This window comes from Pseudophryne corroboree, chromosome 10 (assembly GCF_028390025.1).
Source record: "Pseudophryne corroboree isolate aPseCor3 chromosome 10, aPseCor3.hap2, whole genome shotgun sequence".
Taxonomy (NCBI): Eukaryota; Metazoa; Chordata; class Amphibia; order Anura; family Myobatrachidae; genus Pseudophryne; species Pseudophryne corroboree.
In genome coordinates this window covers 4067314-4088256 of record NC_086453.1, presented here as the reverse complement: position 1 = coordinate 4088256, position 20943 = coordinate 4067314, and the positions used below count along the sequence as shown (strand labels likewise).

The following is a 20943-nucleotide window of genomic DNA, read 5'->3' as shown; positions in this document are numbered from 1 at the left end:
TGACCTGCACCCTATACCACTATATAATGATAAGTATAGATCACACCCAGCCCTCTGCTGACTCTGCTGCACTATACCTCTGGCCTGTTACCAGCGAGCCTGTGACCTGTATCCTATACCACTATATAATGATAAGTATAGATCACACCCAGCCCTCCGCTGACTCTGCTGCACTATACCTCTGGCCTGTTACCAGCGAGCCTGTGACCTGTATCCTATACCACTATATAATGATAAGTATAGATCACACCCAGCCCTCCGCTGACTCTGCTGCACTATACCTCTGTCCTGTTACCAGCGAGCCTGTGACCTGCACCCTATACCACTATATAATGATAAGTATATATCACACCCAGCCCTCCGCTGACTCTGCTGCACTATACCTCTGGCCTGTTACCAGCGAGCCTGTGACCTGCACCCTATACCACTATATAATGATAAGTATAGATCACACCCAGCCCTCCGCTGACTCTGCTGCACTATACCTCTGGCCTGTTACCAGCGAGCCTGTGACCTGCACCCTATACCACTATATAATGATAAGTATAGATCACACCCAGCCCTCCGCTGACTCTGCTGCACTATACCTCTGGCCTGTTACCAGCGAGCCTGTGACCTGCACCCTATACCACTATATAATGATAAGTATAGATCACACCCAGCCCTCCGCTGACTCTGCTGCACTATACCTCTGGCCTGTTACCAGCGAGCCTGTGACCTGCACCCTATACCACTATATAATGATAAGTATAGATCACACCCAGCCCTCCGCTGACTCTGCTGCACTATACCTCTGGCCTGTTACCAGCGAGCCTGTGACCTGCACCCTATACCACTATATAACGATAAGTATAGATCACACCCAGCCCTCCGCTGACTCTGCTGCACTATACCTCTGGCCTGTTACCAGCGAGCCTGTGACCTGCACCCTATACCACTATATAATGATAAGTATAGATCACACCCAGCCCTCCGCTGACTCTGCTGCACTATACCTCTGGCCTGTTACCAGCGAGCGTGTGACCTGCACCCTATACCACTATATAATGATAAGTATAGATCACACCCAGCCCTCCGCTGACTCTGCTGCACTATACCTCTGGCCTGTTACCAGCGAGCCTGTGACCTGCATCCTATACCACTATATAATGATAAGCATAGATCACACCCAGCCCTCCGCTGACTCTGCTGCACTATACCTCTGGCCTGTTACCAGCGAGCCTGTGACCTGCACCCTATACCACTATATAATGATATGTATAGATCACACCCAGCCCTCCGCTGACTCTGCTGCACTATACCTCTGGCCTGTTACCAGCGAGCGTGTGACCTGCACCCTATACCACTATATAATGATAAGCATAGATCACACCCAGCCCTCCGCTGACTCTGCTGCACTATACCTCTGGCCTATTACCAGCGAGCCTGTGACCTGCATCCTATACCACTATATAATGATAAGCATAGATCACACCCAGCCCTCCGCTGACTCTGCTGCACTATACCTCTGGCCTGTTACCAGCGAGCCTGTGACCTGCACCCTATACCACTATATAATGATAAGCATAGATCACACCCAGCCCTCCGCTGACTCTGCTGCACTATACCTCTGGCCTGTTACCAGCGAGCCTGTGACCTGCATCCTATACCACTATATAATGATAAGTATAGATCACACCCAGCCCTCCGCTGACTCTGCTGCACTATACCTCTGGCCTGTTATCAGCGAGCCTGTGACCTGCACCCTATACCACTATATAATGATAAGTATAGATCACACCCAGCCCTCCGCTGACTCTGCTGCACTATACCTCTGGCCTGTTACCAGCGAGCCTGTGACCTGCACCCTATACCACTATATAATGATAAGTATAGATCACACCCAGCCCTCCGCAGACTCTGCTGCACTATACCTCTGGCCTGTTACCAGCGAGCCTGTGACCTACACCCTATACCACTATATAATGATAAGTATAGATCACACCCAGCCCTCCGCTGACTCTGCTGCACTATACCTCTGGCCTGTTACCAGCGAGCCTGTGACCTGTATCCTATACCACTATATAATGATAAGCATAGATCACACCCAGCCCTCCGCTGACTCTGCTGCACTATACCTCTGGCCTGTTACCAGCGAGCCTGTGACCTGTATCCTATACCACTATATAATGATAAGTATAGATCACACCCAGCCCTCCGCTGACTCTGCTGCACTATACCTCTGGCCTGTTACCAGCGAGCCTGTGACCTGCATCCTATACCACTATATAATGATAAGTATAGATCACACCCAGCCCTCCGCTGACTCTGCTGCACTATACCTCTGGCCTGTTACCAGCGAGCCTGTGACCTGCATCCTATACCACTATATAATGATAAGTATAGATCACACCCAGCCCTCCGCTGACTCTGCTGCACTATACCTCTGGCCTGTTACCAGCGAGCCTGTGACCTGTATCCTATACCACTATATAATGATAAGTATAGATCACACCCAGCCCTCCGCTGACTCTGCTGCACTATACCTCTGGCCTGTTACCAGCGAGCCTGTGACCTGCACCCTATACCACTATATAATGATAAGTATAAATCACACCCAGCCCTCCGCTGACTCTGCTGCACTATACCTCTGGCCTGTTACCAGCGAGCCTGTGACCTGCACCCTATACCACTATATAATGATAAGTATAGATCACACCCAGTCCTCCGCTGACTCTGCTGCACTATACCTCTGGCCTGTTACCAACGAGCCAGTGACCTGTATCCTATACCACTATATAATGATAAGTATAGATCACACCCAGCCCTCCGCTGACTCTGCTGCACTATACGTCTGGCCTGTTACCAGCGAGCCTGTGACCTGCACCCTATACCTCTATATAATGATAAGTATAGATCACACCCAGCCCTCCGCTGACTCTGCTGCACTATACCTCTGGCCTGTTACCAGTGAGCCTGTGACCTGTATCCTATACCACTATATAATGATAAGTATAGATCACACCCAGCCCTCCGCTGACTCTGCTGCACTATACCTCTGGCCTGTTACCAGCGAGCCTGTGACCTGCACCCTATACCACTATATAATGATAAGTATAGATCACACCCTGCCCTCCGCTGACTCTGCTGCACTATACCTCTGGCCTGTTACCAGCGAGCCTGTGACCTGCACCCTATACCACTATATAATGATAAGTATAGATCACACCCAGCCCTCCGCTGACTCTGCTGCACTATACCTCTGGCCTGTTACCAACGAGCCAGTGACCTGTATCCTATACCACTATATAATGATAAGTATAGATCACACCCAGCCCTCCGCTGACTCTGCTGCACTATACCTCTGGCCTGTTACCAGCGAGCCTGTGACCTGTATCCTATACCACTATATAATGATAAGTATAGATCACACCCAGCCCTCCGCTGACTCTGCTGCACTATACCTCTGGCCTGTTACCAGCGAGCCTGTGACCTGCATCCTATACCACTATATAATGATAAGTATAGATCACACCCAGCCCTCCGCTGACTCTGCTGCACTATACCTCTGGCCTGTTACCAGCGAGCCTGTGACCTGCACCCTATACCACTATATAATGATAAGTATAGATCACACCCAGCCCTCCGCTGACTCTGCTGCACTATACCTCTGGCCTGTTACCAGCGAGCCTGTGACCTGCATCCCTATACCACTATATAATGATAAGTATAGATCACACCCAGTCCTCCGCTGACTCTGCTGCACTATACCTCTGGCCTGTTACCAGCGAGCCTGTGACCTGCATCCTATACCACTATATAATGATAAGTATAGATCACACCCAGCCCTCCGCTGACTCTGCTGCACTATACCTCTGGCCTGTTACCAGCGAGCCTGTGACCTGCACCCTATACCACTATATAATGATAAGCATAGATCACACCCAGCCCTCCGCTGACTCTGCTGCACTATACCTCTGGCCTGTTACCAGCGAGCCTGTGACCTGCACCCTATACCACTATATAATGATAAGTATAGATCACACCCAGCCCTCCGCTGACTCTGCTGCACTATACCTCTGGCCTGTTACCAGCGAGCCTGTGACCTGTATCCTATACCACTATATAATGATAAGTATAGATCACACCCAGCCCTCCGCTGACTCTGCTGCACTATACCTCTGGCCTGTTACCAGCGAGCCTGTGACCTGCACCCTATACCTCTATATAATGATAAGTATAGATCACACCCAGCCCTCCGCTGACTCTGCTGCACTATACCTCTGGCCTGTTACCAGCGAGCCTGTGACCTGCACCCTATACCACTATATAATGATATGTATAGATCACACCCAGCCCTCCGCTGACTCTGCTGCACTATACCTCTGGCCTGTTACCAGCGAGCCTGTGACCTGCACCCTATACCACTATATAATGATAAGTATAGATCACACCCAGCCCTCCGCAGACTCTGCTGCACTATACCTCTGGCCTGTTACCAGCGAGCCTGTGACCTGCACCCTATACCACTATATAATGATAAGTATAGATCACACCCCAGCCCTCCGCTGACTCTGCTGCACTATACCTCTGGCCTGTTACCAGCGAGCCAGTGACCTGCACCCTATACCACTATATAATGATAAGCATAGATCACACCCAGCCCTCCGCTGACTCTGCTGCACTATACCTCTGGCCTGTTACCAGCGAGCCTGTGACCTGCACCCTATACCACTATATAATGATAAGTATAGATCACACCCCAGCCCTCCGCTGACTCTGCTGCACTATACCTCTGGCCTGTTACCAGCGAGCCTGTGACCTGCACCCTATACCACTATATAATGATAAGTATAGATCACACCCAGCCCTCCGCTGACTCTGCTGCACTATACCTCTGGCCTGTTACCAGCGAGCCTGTGACCTGCACCCTATACCACTATATAATGATAAGCATAGATCACACCCAGCCCTCCGCTGACTCTGCTGCACTATACCTCTGGCCTGTTACCAGCGAGCCTGTGACCTGCACCCTATACCACTATATAATGATAAGCATAGATCACACCCAGCCCTCCGCTGACTCTGCTGCACTATACCTCTGGCCTGTTACCAGCGAGCCTGTGACCTGCACCCTATACCACTATATAATGATATGTATAGATCACACCCAGCCCTCCGCTGACTCTGCTGCACTATACCTCTGGCCTGTTACCAGCGAGCCTGTGACCTGCACCCTATACCACTATATAATGATAAGTATAGATCACACCCAGCCCCTCCGCAGACTCTGCTGCACTATACCCTCTGGCCTGTTACCAGCGAGCCTGTGACCTGCACCCTATACCACTATATAATGATAAGTATAGATCACACCCAGCCCTCCGCTGACTCTGCTGCACTATACCTCTGGCCTGTTACCAGCGAGCCAGTGACCTGCACCCTATACCACTATATAATGATAAGCATAGATCACACCCAGCCCTCCGCTGACTCTGCTGCACTATACCTCTGGCCTGTTACCAGCGAGCCTGTGACCTGCACCCTATACCACTATATAATGATAAGTATAGATCACACCCAGCCCTCCGCTGACTCTGCTGCACTATACCTCTGGCCTGTTACCAGCGAGCCTGTGACCTGCACCCTATACCACTATATAATGATAAGTATAGATCACACCCAGCCCTCCGCTGACTCTGCTGCACTATACCTCTGGCCTGTTACCAGCGAGCCTGTGACCTGCACCCTATACCACTATATAATGATAAGCATAGATCACACCCAGCCCTCCGCTGACTCTGCTGCACTATACCTCTGGCCTGTTACCAGCGAGCCTGTGACCTGCACCCTATACCACTATATAATGATAAGCATAGATCACACCCAGCCCTCCGCTGACTCTGCTGCACTATACCTCTGGCCTGTTACCAGCGAGCCTGTGACCTGCACCCTATACCACTATATAATGATAAGTATAGATCACACCCAGCCCTCCGCTGACTCTGCTGCACTATACCTCTGGCCTGTTACCAGCGAGCCTGTGACCTGCACCCTATACCACTATATAATGATAAGTATAGATCACACCCAGCCCTCCGCTGACTCTGCTGCACTATACCTCTGGCCTGTTACCAGCGAGCCTGTGACCTGCACCCTATACCTCTATATAATGATAAGTATAGATCACACCCAGCCCTCCGCTGACTCTGCTGCACTATACCTCTGGCCTGTTACCAGCGAGCCTGTGACCTGCACCCTATACCACTATATAATGATAAGTATAGATCACACCCAGCCCTCCGCTGACTCTGCTGCACTATACCTCTGGCCTGTTACCAGCGAGCGTGTGACCTGCACCCTATACCACTATATAATGATAAGTATAGATCACACCCAGCCCTCCGCTGACTCTGCTGCACTATACCTCTGGCCTGTTACCAGCGAGCCTGTGACCTGCACCCTATACCACTATATAATGATAAGTATAGATCACACCCAGCCCTCCGCTGACTCTGCTGCACTATACCTCTGGCCTGTTACCAGCGAGCCTGTGACCTGCATCCTATACCACTATATAATGATAAGTATAGATCACACCCAGCCCTCCGCTGACTCTGCTGCACTATACCGTCTGGCCTGTTACCAGCGAGCCTGTGACCTGCACCCTATACCACTATATAATGATAAGTATAGATCACACCCAGCCCTCCGCTGACTCTGCTGCACTATACCTCTGGCCTGTTACCAGCGAGCCTGTGACCTGCATCCTATACCACTATATAATGATAAGTATAGATCACACCCAGCCCTCCGCTGACTCTGCTGCACTATACCTCTGGCCTGTTACCAGCGAGCCTGTGACCTGCTATCCTATACCACTATATAATGATAAGCATAGATCACATCCAGCCCTCCGCTGACTCTGCTGCACTATACCTCTGGCCTGTTACCAGCGAGCCTGTGACCTGCACCCTATACCACTATATAATGATAAGTATAGATCACACCCAGCCCTCCGCTGACTCTGCTGCACTATACCTCTGGCCTGTTACCAGCGAGCCTGTGACCTGCACCCTATACCACTATATAATGATAAGCATAGATCACACCCAGCCCTCCGCTGACTCTGCTGCACTATACCTCTGGCCTGTTACCAGCGAGCCTGTGACCTGCACCCTATACCACTATATAATGATAAGTATAGATCACACCCAGCCCTCCGCTGACTCTGCTGCACTATACCTCTGGCCTGTTACCAGCGAGCCTGTGACCTGCACCCTATACCACTATATAATGATAAGTATAGATCACACCCAGCCCTCCGCTGACTCTGCTGCACTATACCTCTGGCCTGTTACCAGCGAGCCTGTGACCTGTATCCTATACCACTATATAATGATAAGTATAGATCACACCCAGCCCTCTGCTGACTCTGCTGCACTATACCTCTGGCCTGTTACCAGCGAGCCTGTGACCTGCATCCTATACCACTATATAATGATAAGCATAGATCACACCCAGCCCTCCGCTGACTCTGCTGCACTATACCTCTGGCCTGTTACCAGCGAGCCTGTGACCTGCACCCTATACCACTATATAATGATAAGTATAGATCACACCCAGCCCTCTGCTGACTCTGCTGCACTATACCTCTGGCCTGTTACCAGCGAGCCTGTGACCTGCATCCTATACCACTATATAATGATAAGCATAGATCACACCCAGCCCTCCGCTGACTCTGCTGCACTATACCTCTGGCCTGTTACCAGCGAGCCTGTGACCTGCACCCTATACCACTATATAATGATAAGTATAGATCACACCCAGCCCTCCGCTGACTCTGCTGCACTATACCTCTGGCCTGTTACCAGCGAGCCTGTGACCTGCACCCTATACCACTATATAATGATAAGTATAGATCACACCCAGCCCTCCGCTGACTCTGCTGCACTATACCTCTGGCCTGTTACCAGCGAGCCTGTGACCTGCACCCTATACCACTATATAACGATAAGTATAGATCACACCCAGCCCTCCGCTGACTCTGCTGCACTATACCTCTGGCCTGTTACCAGCGAGCCTGTGACCTGCACCCTATACCACTATATAATGATAAGTATAGATCACACCCAGCCCTCCGCTGACTCTGCTGCACTATACCTCTGGCCTGTTACCAGCGAGCGTGTGACCTGCACCCTATACCACTATATAATGATAAGTATAGATCACACCCAGCCCTCCGCTGACTCTGCCTGCACTATACCTCTGGCCTCTTACCAGCGAGCCTGTGACCTGCACCTTATACCACTATATAATGATAAGTATAGATCACACCCAGTCCCTCCGCTGACTCTGCTGCACTATACCTCTGGCCTGTTACCAACGAGCCTGTGACCTGCACCCTATACCACTATATAATGATAAGTATAGATCACACCCAGCCCTCCGCTGACTCTGCTGCACTATACCTCTGGCCTGTTACCAGCGAGCCTGTGACCTGCACCCTATACCACTATATAATGATAAGTATAGATCACAACCCAGCCCTCCGCTGACTCTGCTGCACTATACCTCTGGCCTGTTACCAGCGAGCCTGTGACCTGCACCCTATACCACTATATAATGATAAGTATAGATCACACCCAGCCCTCCGCTGACTCTGCTGCACTATACCTCTGGCCTGTTACCAGCGAGCCTGTGACCTGCACCCTATACCACTATATAATGATAAGTATAGATCACACCCAAGCCCTCCGCTGACTCTGCTGCACTATACCTCTGGCCTCTTACCAGCGAGCCTGTGACCTGCACCCTATACCACTATATAATGATAAGCATAGATCACACCCAGCCCTCCGCTGACTCTGCTGCACTATACCTCTGGCCTCTTACCAGCGAGCCTGTGACCTGCACCCTATACCACTATATAATGATAAGTATAGATCACACCCAGCCCTCCGCTGACTCTGCTGCACTATACCTCTGGCCTCTTACCAGCGAGCCTGTGACCTGCACCCTATACCACTATATAATGATAAGCATAGATCACACCCAGCCCTCCGCTGACTCTGCTGCACTATACCTCTGGCCTGTTACCAGCGAGCCTGTGACCTGCACCCTATACCACTATATAATGATAAGTATAGATCACACCCAGCCCTCCGCTGACTCTGCTGCACTATACCTCTGGCCTGTTACCAGCGAGCCTGTGACCTGCACCCTATACCACTATATAATGATAAGTATAGATCACACCCAGCCCTCCGCTGACTCTGCTGCACTATACCTCTGGCCTGTTACCAGCGAGCCTGTGACCTGCACCCTATACCACTATATAATGATAAGTATAGATCACACCCAGCCCTCCGCTGACTCTGCTGCACTATACCTCTGGCCTGTTACCAGCGAGCCTGTGACCTGCACCCTATACCACTATATAATGATAAGTATAGATCACACCCAGCCCTCCGCTGACTCTGCTGCACTATACCTCTGGCCTGTTACCAGCGAGCCTGTGACCTGCATCCTATACCACTATATAATGATAAGCATAGATCACACCCAGCCCTCCGCTGACTCTGCTGCACTATACCTCTGGCCTGTTACCAGCGAGCCTGTGACCTGCACCCTATACCACTATATAATGATAAGTATAGATCACACCCAGCCCTCCGCTGACTCTGCTGCACTATACCTCTGGCCTGTTACCAGCGAGCCTGTGACCTGCATCCTATACCACTATATAATGATAAGTATAGATCACACCCAGCCCTCCGCTGACTCTGCTGCACTATACCTCTGGCCTGTTACCAGCGAGCCTGTGACCTGCACCCTATACCACTATATAATGATAAGTATAGATCACACCCAGCCCTCCGCTGACTCTGCTGCACTATACCTCTGGCCTGTTACCAGCGAGCCTGTGACCTGCATCCTATACCACTATATAATGATAAGTATAGATCACACCCAGCCCTCCGCTGACTCTGCTGCACTATACCTCTGGCCTGTTACCAGCGAGCCTGTGACCTGCACCTTATACCACTATATAATGATATGTATAGATCACACCCAGCCCTCCGCTGACTCTGCTGCACTATACCTCTGGCCTGTTACCAGCGAGCCTGTGACCTGCACCCTATACCACTATATAATGATAAGTATAGATCACACCCAGCCCTCCGCTGACTCTGCTGCACTATACCTCTGGCCTGTTACCAGCGAGCCTGTGACCTGCACCCTATACCACTATATAATGATAAGTATAGATCACACCCAGCCCTCCGCTGACTCTGCTGCACTATACCTCTGGCCTGTTACCAGCGAGCCTGTGACCTGCACCCTATACCACTATATAATGATAAGTATAGATCACACCCAGCCCTCCGCTGACTCTGCTGCACTATACCTCTGGCCTGTTACCAGCGAGCCTGTGACCTGCACCCTATACCACTATATAATGATAAGCATAGATCACACCCAGCCCTCCGCTGACTCTGCTGCACTATACCTCTGGCCTGTTACCAGCGAGCCTGTGACCTGCACCCTATACCACTATATAATGATAAGTATAGATCACACCCAGCCCTCCGCTGACTCTGCTGCACTATACCTCTGGCCTGTTACCAGCGAGCCTGTGACCTGCACCCTATACCACTATATAATGATAAGTATAGATCACACCCAGCCCTCCGCTGACTCTGCTGCACTATACCTCTGGCCTGTTACCAACGAGCCTGTGACCTGCACCCTATACCACTATATAATGATAAGTATAGATCACACCCAGCCCTCCGCTGACTCTGCTGCACTATACCTCTGGCCTGTTACCAACGAGCCTGTGACCTGCACCCTATACCACTATATAATGATAAGTATAGATCACACCCAGTCCTCCGCTGACTCTGCTGCACTATACCTCTGGCCTGTTACCAGCGAGCCTGTGACCTGCACCCTATACCACTATATAATGATAAGTATAGATCACACCCAGTCCTCCGCTGACTCTGCTGCACCATACCTCTGGCCTGTTACCAGCGAGCCTGTGACCTGCATCCTATACCACTATATAATGATAAGCATAGATCACACCCAGCCCTCCGCTGACTCTGCTGCACTATACCTCTGGCCTGTTACCAGCGAGCCTGTGACCTGCACCCTATACCACTATATAATGATAAGTATAGATCACACCCAGCCCTCCGCTGACTCTGCTGCACTATACCTCTGGCCTGTTACCAGCGAGCCTGTGACCTGTATCCTATACCACTATATAATGATAAGTATAGATCACACCCAGCCCTCCGCTGACTCTGCTGCACTATACCTCTGGCCTGTTACCAGCGAGCCTATGACCTGTATCCTATACCACTATATAATGATAAGTATAGATCACACCCAGCCCTCCGCTGACTCTGCTGCACTATACCTCTGGCCTGTTACTAGCGAGCCTGTGACCTGCACCCTATACTACTATATAATGATAAGTATAGATCACACCCAGCCCTCCGCTGACTCTGCTGCACTATACCTCTGGCCTGTTACCAGCGAGCCTGTGACCTGTATCCTATACCACTATATAATGATAAGTATAGATCACACCCAGCCCTCCGCTGACTCTGCTGCACTATACCTCTGGCCTGTTACTAGCGAGCCTGTGACCTGCACCCTATACCACTATATAATGATAAGTATAGATCACACCCAGCCCTCCGCTGACTCTGCTGCACTATACCTCTGGCCTGTTACCAGCGAGCCTGTGACCTGCATCCTATACCACTATATAATGATAAGTATAGATCACACCCAGCCCTCCGCTGACTCTGCTGCACTATACCTCTGGCCTGTTACCAGCGAGCCTGTGACCTGCACCCTATACCACTATATAATGATAAGTAGAGATCACACCCAGCCCTCCGCTGACTCTGCTGCACTATACCTCTGGCCTGTTACCAGCGAGCCTGTGACCTGCACCCTATACCACTATATAATGATAAGTATAGATCACACCCAGCCCTCCGCTGACTCTGCTGCACTATACCTCTGGCCTGTTACCAGCGAGCCTGTGACCTGCACCCTATACCACTATATAATGATAAGCATAGATCACACCCAGCCCTCCGCTGACTCTGCTGCACTATACCTCTGGCCTGTTACCAGCGAGCCTGTGACCTGCACCCTATACCACTATATAATGATAAGTATAGATCACACCCAGCCCTCCGCTGACTCTGCTGCACTATACCTCTGGCCTGTTACCAGCGAGCCTGTGACCTGCACCCTATACCACTATATAATGATAAGTATAGATCACACCCAGCCCTCCGCTGACTCTGCTGCACTATACCTCTGGCCTGTTACCAGCGAGCCTGTGACCTGTATCCTATACCACTATATAATGATAAGTATAGATCACACCCAGCCCTCCGCTGACTCTGCTGCACTATACCTCTGGCCTGTTACCAACGAGCCTGTGACCTGCACCCTATACCACTATATAATGATAAGTATAGATCACACCCAGCCCTCCGCTGACTCTGCTGCACTATACCTCTGGCCTGTTACCAACGAGCCTGTGACCTGCACCTTATACCACTATATAATGATAAGTATAGATCACACCCAGTCCTCCGCTGACTCTGCTGCACTATACCTCTGGCCTGTTACCAACGAGCCTGTGACCTGCACCCTATACCACTATATAATGATAAGTATAGATCACACCCAGCCCTCCGCTGACTCTGCTGCACTATACCTCTGGCCTGTTACCAGCGAGCCTGTGACCTGCACCCTATACCACTATATAATGATAAGTATAGATCACACCCAAGCCCTCCGCTGACTCTGCTGCACTATACCTCTGGCCTGTTACCAGCGAGCCTGTGACCTGCACCCTATACCACTATAGAATGATAAGTATAGATCACACCCAGCCCTCCGCTGACTCTGCTGCACTATACCTCTGGCCTGTTACCAGCGAGCCTGTGACCTGCACCCTATACCACTATATAATGATAAGTATAGATCACACCCAGCCCTCCGCTGACTCTGCTGCACTATACCTCTGGCCTGTTACCAGCGAGCCTGTGACCTGCATCCTATACCACTATATAATGATAAGTATAGATCACACCCAGCCCTCCGCTGACTCTGCTGCACTATACCTCTGTCCTGTTACCAGCGAGCCTGTGACCTGCACCCTATACCTCTATATAATGATAAGTATAGATCACACCCAGCCCTCCGCTGACTCTGCTGCACTATACCTCTGGCCTGTTACCAGCGAGCCTGTGACCTGCATCCTATACCACTATATAATGATAAGCATAGATCACAACCCAGCCCTCCGCTGACTCTGCTGCACTATACCTCTGGCCTGTTACCAGCGAGCCTGTGACCTGCACCCTATACCACTATATAATGATAAGTATAGATCACACCCAGCCCTCCGCTGACTCTGCTGCACTATACCTCTGGCCTGTTACCAGCGAGCCTGTGACCTGCACCCTATACCACTATATAATGATAAGCATAGATCACACCCAGCCCTCCGCTGACTCTGCTGCACTATACCTCTGGCCTGTTACCAGCGAGCCTGTGACCTGCACCCTATACCACTATATAATGATAAGTATAGATCACACCCAGCCCTCCGCTGACTCTGCTGCACTATACCTCTGGCCTGTTACCAGCGAGCCTGTGACCTGCACCCTATACCACTATATAATGATAAGCATAGATCACACCCAGCCCTCCGCTGACTCTGCTGCACTATACCTCTGGCCTGTTACCAGCGAGCCTGTGACCTGCACCCTATACCACTATATAATGATAAGTATAGATCACACCCAGCCCTCCGCTGACTCTGCTGCACTATACCTCTGGCCTGTTACCAGCGAGCCTGTGACCTGCATCCTATACCACTATATAATGATAAGCATAGATCACACCCAGCCCTCCGCTGACTCTGCTGCACTATACCTCTGGCCTGTTACCAGCGAGCCTGTGACCTGCACCCTATACCACTATATAATGATAAGTATAGATCACACCCAGCCCTCCGCTGACTCTGCTGCACCATACCTCTGGCCTGTTACCAACGAGCCAGTGACCTGTATCCTATACCACTATATAATGATAAGTATAGATCACACCCAGCCCTCCGCTGACTCTGCTGCACTATACCTCTGGCCTGTTACCAGCGAGTCTGTGACCTGCACCCTATACCACTATATAATGATAAGTATAGATCACACCCAGCCCTCCGCTGACTCTGCTGCACTATACCTCTGCCTGTTACCAGCGAGCCTGTGACCTGCACCCTATACCACTATATAATGATAAGTATAGATCACACCCAGCCCTCCGCTGACTCTGCTGCACTATACCTCTGGCCTGTTACCAGCGAGCCTGTGAAATGCACCCTATACCACTATATAATGATAAGTATAGATCACACCCAGCCCTCCGCTGACTCTGCTGCACTATACCTCTGGCCTGTTACCAGCGAGCCTGTGACCTGCACCCTATACCACTATATAATGATAAGCATAGATCACACCCAGCCCTCCGCTGACTCTGCTGCACCATACCTCTGGCCTGTTACCAACGAGCCAGTGACCTGTATCCTATACCACTATATAATGATAAGTATAGATCACACCCAGCCCTCCGCTGACTCTGCTGCACTATACCTCTGGCCTGTTACCAGCGAGCCTGTGACCTGTATCCTATACCACTATATAATGATAAGTATAGATCACACCCAGCCCTCCGCTGACTCTGCTGCACTATACCTCTGGCCTGTTACCAGCGAGCCTGTGACCTGTATCCTATACCACTATATAATGATAAGTATATATCACACCCAGCCCTCCGCTGACTCTACTGCACTATACCTCTGGCCTGTTACCAGCGAGCCTGTGACCTGCACCCTATACCACTATATAATGATATGTATAGATCACACCCAGCCCTCCGCTGACTCTGCTGCACTATACCTCTGGCCTGTTACCAGCGAGCCTGTGACCTGCACCCTATACCACTATATAATGATAAGTATAGATCACACCCAGCCCTCCGCTGACTCTGCTGCACTATACCTCTGGCCTGTTACCAGCGAGCCTGTGACCTGCATCCTATACCACTATATAATGATAAGTATAGATCACACCCAGCCCTCCGCTGACTCTGCTGCACTATACCTCTGGCCTGTTACCAGCGAGCCTGTGACCTGCATCCTATACCACTGTAAAATGATAAGTATAGATCACACCCAGCCCTCCGCTGACTCTGCTGCACTATACCTCTGGCCTGTTACCAGCGAGCCTGTGACCTGCACCCTATACCACTATATAATGATAAGTATAGATCACACCCAGCCCTCCGCTGACTCTGCTGCACTATACCTCTGGCCTCTTACCAGCGAGCCTGTGACCTGCACCCTATACCACTATATAATGATAAGTATAGATCACACCCAGCCCTCCGCTGACTCTGCTGCACTATACCTCTGGCCTGTTACCAGCGAGGCTGTGACCTGCATCCTATACCACTATATAATGATAAGCATAGATCACACCCAGCCCTCCGCTGACTCTGCTGCACTATACCTCTGGCCTCTTACCAGCGAGCCTGTGACCTGCACCCTATACCACTATATAATGATAAGTATAGATCACACCCAGCCCTCCGCTGACTCTGCTGCACTATACCTCTGGCCTGTTACCAGCGAGCCTGTGACCTGCACCCTATACCACTATATAATGATAAGTATAGATCACACCCAGCCCTCCGCTGACTCTGCTGCACTATACCTCTGGCCTGTTACCAGCGAGCCTGTGACCTGCATCCTATACCACTATATAATGATACGCATAGATCACACCCAGCCCTCCGCTGACTCTGCTGCACTATACCTCTGGCCTGTTACCAGCGAGCCTGTGACCTGCACCCTATACCACTATATAATGATAAGTATAGATCACACCCAGCCCTCCGCTGACTCTGCTGCACTATACCTCTGGCCTGTTACCAGCGAGCCTGTGACCTGCACCCTATACCACTATATAATGATAAGCATAGATCACACCCAGCCCTCCGCTGACTCTGCTGCACTATACCTCTGGCCTGTTACCAGCGAGCCTGTGACCTGCACCCTATACCACTATATAATGATAAGTATAGATCACACCCAGCCCTCCGCTGACTCTGCTGCACTATACCTCTGGCCTGTTACCAGCGAGCCTGTGACCTGCATCCTATACCACTATATAATGATAAGCATAGATCACACCCAGCCCTCCGCTGACTCTGCTGCACTATACCTCTGGCCTGTTACCAGCGAGCCTGTGACCTGCACCCTATACCACTATATAATGATAAGTATAGATCACACCCAGCCCTCCGCTGACTCTGCTGCACCATACCTCTGGCCTGTTACCAACGAGCCAGTGACCTGTATCCTATACCACTATATAATGATAAGTATAGATCACACCCAGCCCTCCGCTGACTCTGCTGCACTATACCTCTGGCCTGTTACCAGCGAGCCTGTGAAATGCACCCTATACCACTATATAATGATAAGTATAGATCACACCCAGCCCTCCGCTGACTCTGCTGCACTATACCTCTGGCCTGTTACCAGCGAGCCTGTGACCTGCACCCTATACCACTATATAATGATAAGCATAGATCACACCCAGCCCTCCGCTGACTCTGCTGCACCATACCTCTGGCCTGTTACCAACGAGCCAGTGACCTGTATCCTATACCACTATATAATGATAAGTATAGATCACACCCAGCCCTCCGCTGACTCTGCTGCACTATACCTCTGGCCTGTTACCAGCGAGCCTGTGACCTGTATCCTATACCACTATATAATGATAAGTATAGATCACACCCAGCCCTCCGCTGACTCTGCTGCACTATACCTCTGGCCTGTTACCAGCGAGCCTGTGACCTGTATCCTATACCACTATATAATGATAAGTATATATCACACCCAGCCCTCCGCTGACTCTACTGCACTATACCTCTGGCCTGTTACCAGCGAGCCTGTGACCTGCACCCTATACCACTATATAATGATATGTATAGATCACACCCAGCCCTCCGCTGACTCTGCTGCACTATACCTCTGGCCTGTTACCAGCGAGCCTGTGACCTGCACCCTATACCACTATATAATGATAAGTATAGATCACACCCAGCCCTCCGCTGACTCTGCTGCACTATACCTCTGGCCTGTTACCAGCGAGCCTGTGACCTGCATCCTATACCACTATATAATGATAAGTATAGATCACACCCAGCCCTCCGCTGACTCTGCTGCACTATACCTCTGGCCCTGTTACCAGCGAGCCTGTGACCTGCATCCTATACCACTGTAAAATGATAAGTATAGATCACACCCAGCCCTCCGCTGACTCTGCTGCACTATACCTCTGGCCTGTTACCAGCGAGCCTGTGACCTGCACCCTATACCACTATATAATGATAAGTATAGATCACACCCAGCCCTCCGCTGACTCTGCTGCACTATACCTCTGGCCTCTTACCAGCGAGCCTGTGACCTGCACCCTATACCACTATATAATGATAAGTATAGATCACACCCAGCCCTCCGCTGACTCTGCTGCACTATACCTCTGGCCTGTTACCAGCGAGGCTGTGACCTGCATCCTATACCACTATATAATGATAAGCATAGATCACACCCAGCCCTCCGCTGACTCTGCTGCACTATACCTCTGGCCTCTTACCAGCGAGCCTGTGACCTGCACCCTATACCACTATATAATGATAAGTATAGATCACACCCAGCCCTCCGCTGACTCTGCTGCACTATACCTCTGGCCTGTTACCAGCGAGCCTGTGACCTGCACCCTATACCACTATATAATGATAAGTATAGATCACACCCAGCCCTCCGCTGACTCTGCTGCACTATACCTCTGTCCTGTTACCAGCGAGCCTGTGACCTGCACCCTATACCACTATATAATGATAAGTATAGATCACACCCAGCCCTCCGCTGACTCTGCTGCACTATACCTCTGGCCTGTTACCAGCGAGCCTGTGACCTGCACCCTATACCACTATATAATGATAAGTATAGATCACATTCAGCCCTCCGCTGACTCTGCTGCACTATACCTCTGGCCTGTTACCAGCGAGCCTGTGACCTGCACCCTATACCACTATATAACGATAAGTATAGATCACACCCAGCCCTCCGCTGACTCTGCTGCACTATACCTCTGGCCTGTTACCAGCGAGCCTGTGACCTGCATCCTATACCACTATATAATGATAAGTATAGATCACACCCAGCCCTCCGCTGACTCTGCTGCACTATACCTCTGGCCTGTTACCAGCGAGCCTGTGACCTGCACCCTATACCACTATATAATGATAAGTATAGATCACACCCAGCCCTCCGCTGACTCTGCTGCACTATACCTCTGCCTGTTACCAGCGAGCCTGTGACCTGCACCCTATACCACTATATAATGATAAGTATAGATCACACCCAGCCCTCCGCTGACTCTGCTGCACTATACCTCTGGCCTGTTACCAGCGAGCCTGTGACCTGCACCCTATACCACTATATAATGATAAGTATAGATCACACCCAGCCCTCCGCTGACTCTGCTGCACTATACCTCTGGCCTGTTACCAGCGAGCCTGTGACCTGCATCCTATACCTCTATATAATGATAAGTATAGATCACACCCAGCCCTCCGCTGACTCTGCTGCACTATACCTCTGGCCTGTTACCAGCGAGCCTGTGACCTGTATCCTATACCACTATATAATGATAAGTATAGATCACACCCAGCCCTCCGCTGACTCTGCTGCACTATACCTCTGGCCTGTTACCAGCGAGCCTGTGACCTGTATCCTATACCACTATATAATGATAAGCATAGATCACACCCAGCCCTCCGCTGACTCTGCTGCACTATACCTCTGGCCTGTTACCAGCGAGCCTGTGACCTGTATCCTATACCACTATATAATGATAAGCATAGATCACACCCAGCCCTCCGCTGACTCTGCTGCACTATACCTCTGGCCTGTTACCAGCGAGCCTATGACCTGTATCCTATACCACTATATAATGATAAGTATAGATCACACCCAGCCCTCCGCTGACTCTGCTGCACTATACCTCTGGCCTGTTACCAGCGAGCCTGTGACCTGCACCCTATACCACTATATAATGATAACTATAGATCACACCCAGCCCTCCGCTGACTCTGCTGCACTATACCTCTGGCCTGTTACCAGCGAGCCTGTGACCTGCATCCTATACCACTATATAATGATAAGTATAGATCACACCCAGCCCTCCGCTGACTCTGCTGCACTATACCTCTGGCCTGTTACCAGCGAGCCTGTGACCTGCACCCTATACCACTATATAATGATAAGTATAGATCACACCCAGCCCTCCGCTGACTCTGCTGCACTATACCTCTGGCCTATTACCAGCGAGCCTGTGACCTGCACCCTATACCACTATATAATGATAAGCATAGATCACACCCAGCCCTCCGCTGACTCTGCTGCACTATACCTCTGGCCTGTTACCAGCGAGCCTGTGACCTGCATCCTATACCACTATATAATGATAAGTATAGATCACACCCAGCCCTCCGTTGACTCTGCTGCACTATACCTCTGGCCTGTTACCAGCGAGCCTGTGACCTGCACCCTATACCACTATATAATGATAAGTATAGATTACACCCAGCCCTCCGCTGACTCTGCTGCACTATACCTCTGGCCTGTTACCAGCGAGCCTGTGACCTGCATCCTATACCACTATATAATGATAAGTATAGATCACACCCAGCCCTCCGCTGACTCTGCTGCACTATACCTCTGGCCTGTTACCAGCGAGCCTGTGACCTGCACCCTATACCACTATATAATGATAAGTATAGATCACACCCAGCCCTCCGCTGACTCTGCTGCACTATACCTCTGGCCTGTTACCAGCGAGCCTGTGACCTGCACCCTATACCACTATATAATGATAAGTATAGATCACACCCAGCCCTCCGCTGACTCTGCTGCACTATACCTCTGGCCTGTTACCAGCGAGCGTGTGACCTGCACCCTATACCACTATATAATGATAAGTATAGATCACACCCAGCCCTCCGCTGACTCTGCTGCACTATACCTCTGGCCTGTTACCAACGAGCCTGTGACCTGCATCCTATACCACTATATAATGATAAGTATAGATCACACCCAGCCCTCCGCTGACTCTGCTGCACTATACCTCTGGCCTGTTACCAGCGAGCCTGTGACCTGCACCCTATACCACTATATAATGATAAGTATAGATCACACCCAGCCCTCCGCTGACTCTGCTGCACTATACCTCTGGCCTGTTACTAGCGAGCCTGTGACCTGCACCCTATACCACTATATAATGATAAGTATAGATCACACCCAGCCCTCCGCTGACTCTGCTGCACTATACCTCTGGCCTGTTACCAGCGAGCCTGTGACCTGCACCCTATACTACTATATAATGATAAGTATAGATCACACCCAGCCCTCCGCTGACTCTGCTGCACTATACCTCTGGCCTGTTACCAGCGAGCGGTGTGACCTGCATCCTATACCACTATATAATGATTAGTATAGATCACACCCAGCCCTCCGCTGACTCTGCTGCACTATACCTCTGGCCTGTTACCAGCGAGCCTGTGACCTGCACCTATACCTCTATATAATGATAAGTATAGATCACACCCAGCCCTCCGCTGACTCTGCTGCACTATACCTCTGGCCTGTTACCAGCGAGCCTGTGACCTGCACCCTATACCACTATATAATGATAAGTATAGATCACACCCAGCCCTCCGCTGACTCTGCTGCACTATACCTCTGGCCTGTTACCAGCGAGCCTGTGACCTGCACCCTATACCACT

General features: G+C 50.5%; 2 protein-coding genes across 6 annotated transcripts in view; both read right to left on the bottom strand.

Moving 5' to 3' along the window:
• ERMAP (erythroblast membrane associated protein (Scianna blood group)) overlaps positions 1-20943 on the bottom strand; it is a 633995-nt gene that overhangs the window by 520178 nt on the left and 92874 nt on the right. The window lies entirely within an intron of this gene.
• Positions 1-20943, bottom strand: part of PHC2 (polyhomeotic homolog 2) — a 213943-nt gene that overhangs the window by 114215 nt on the left and 78785 nt on the right. The window lies entirely within an intron of this gene.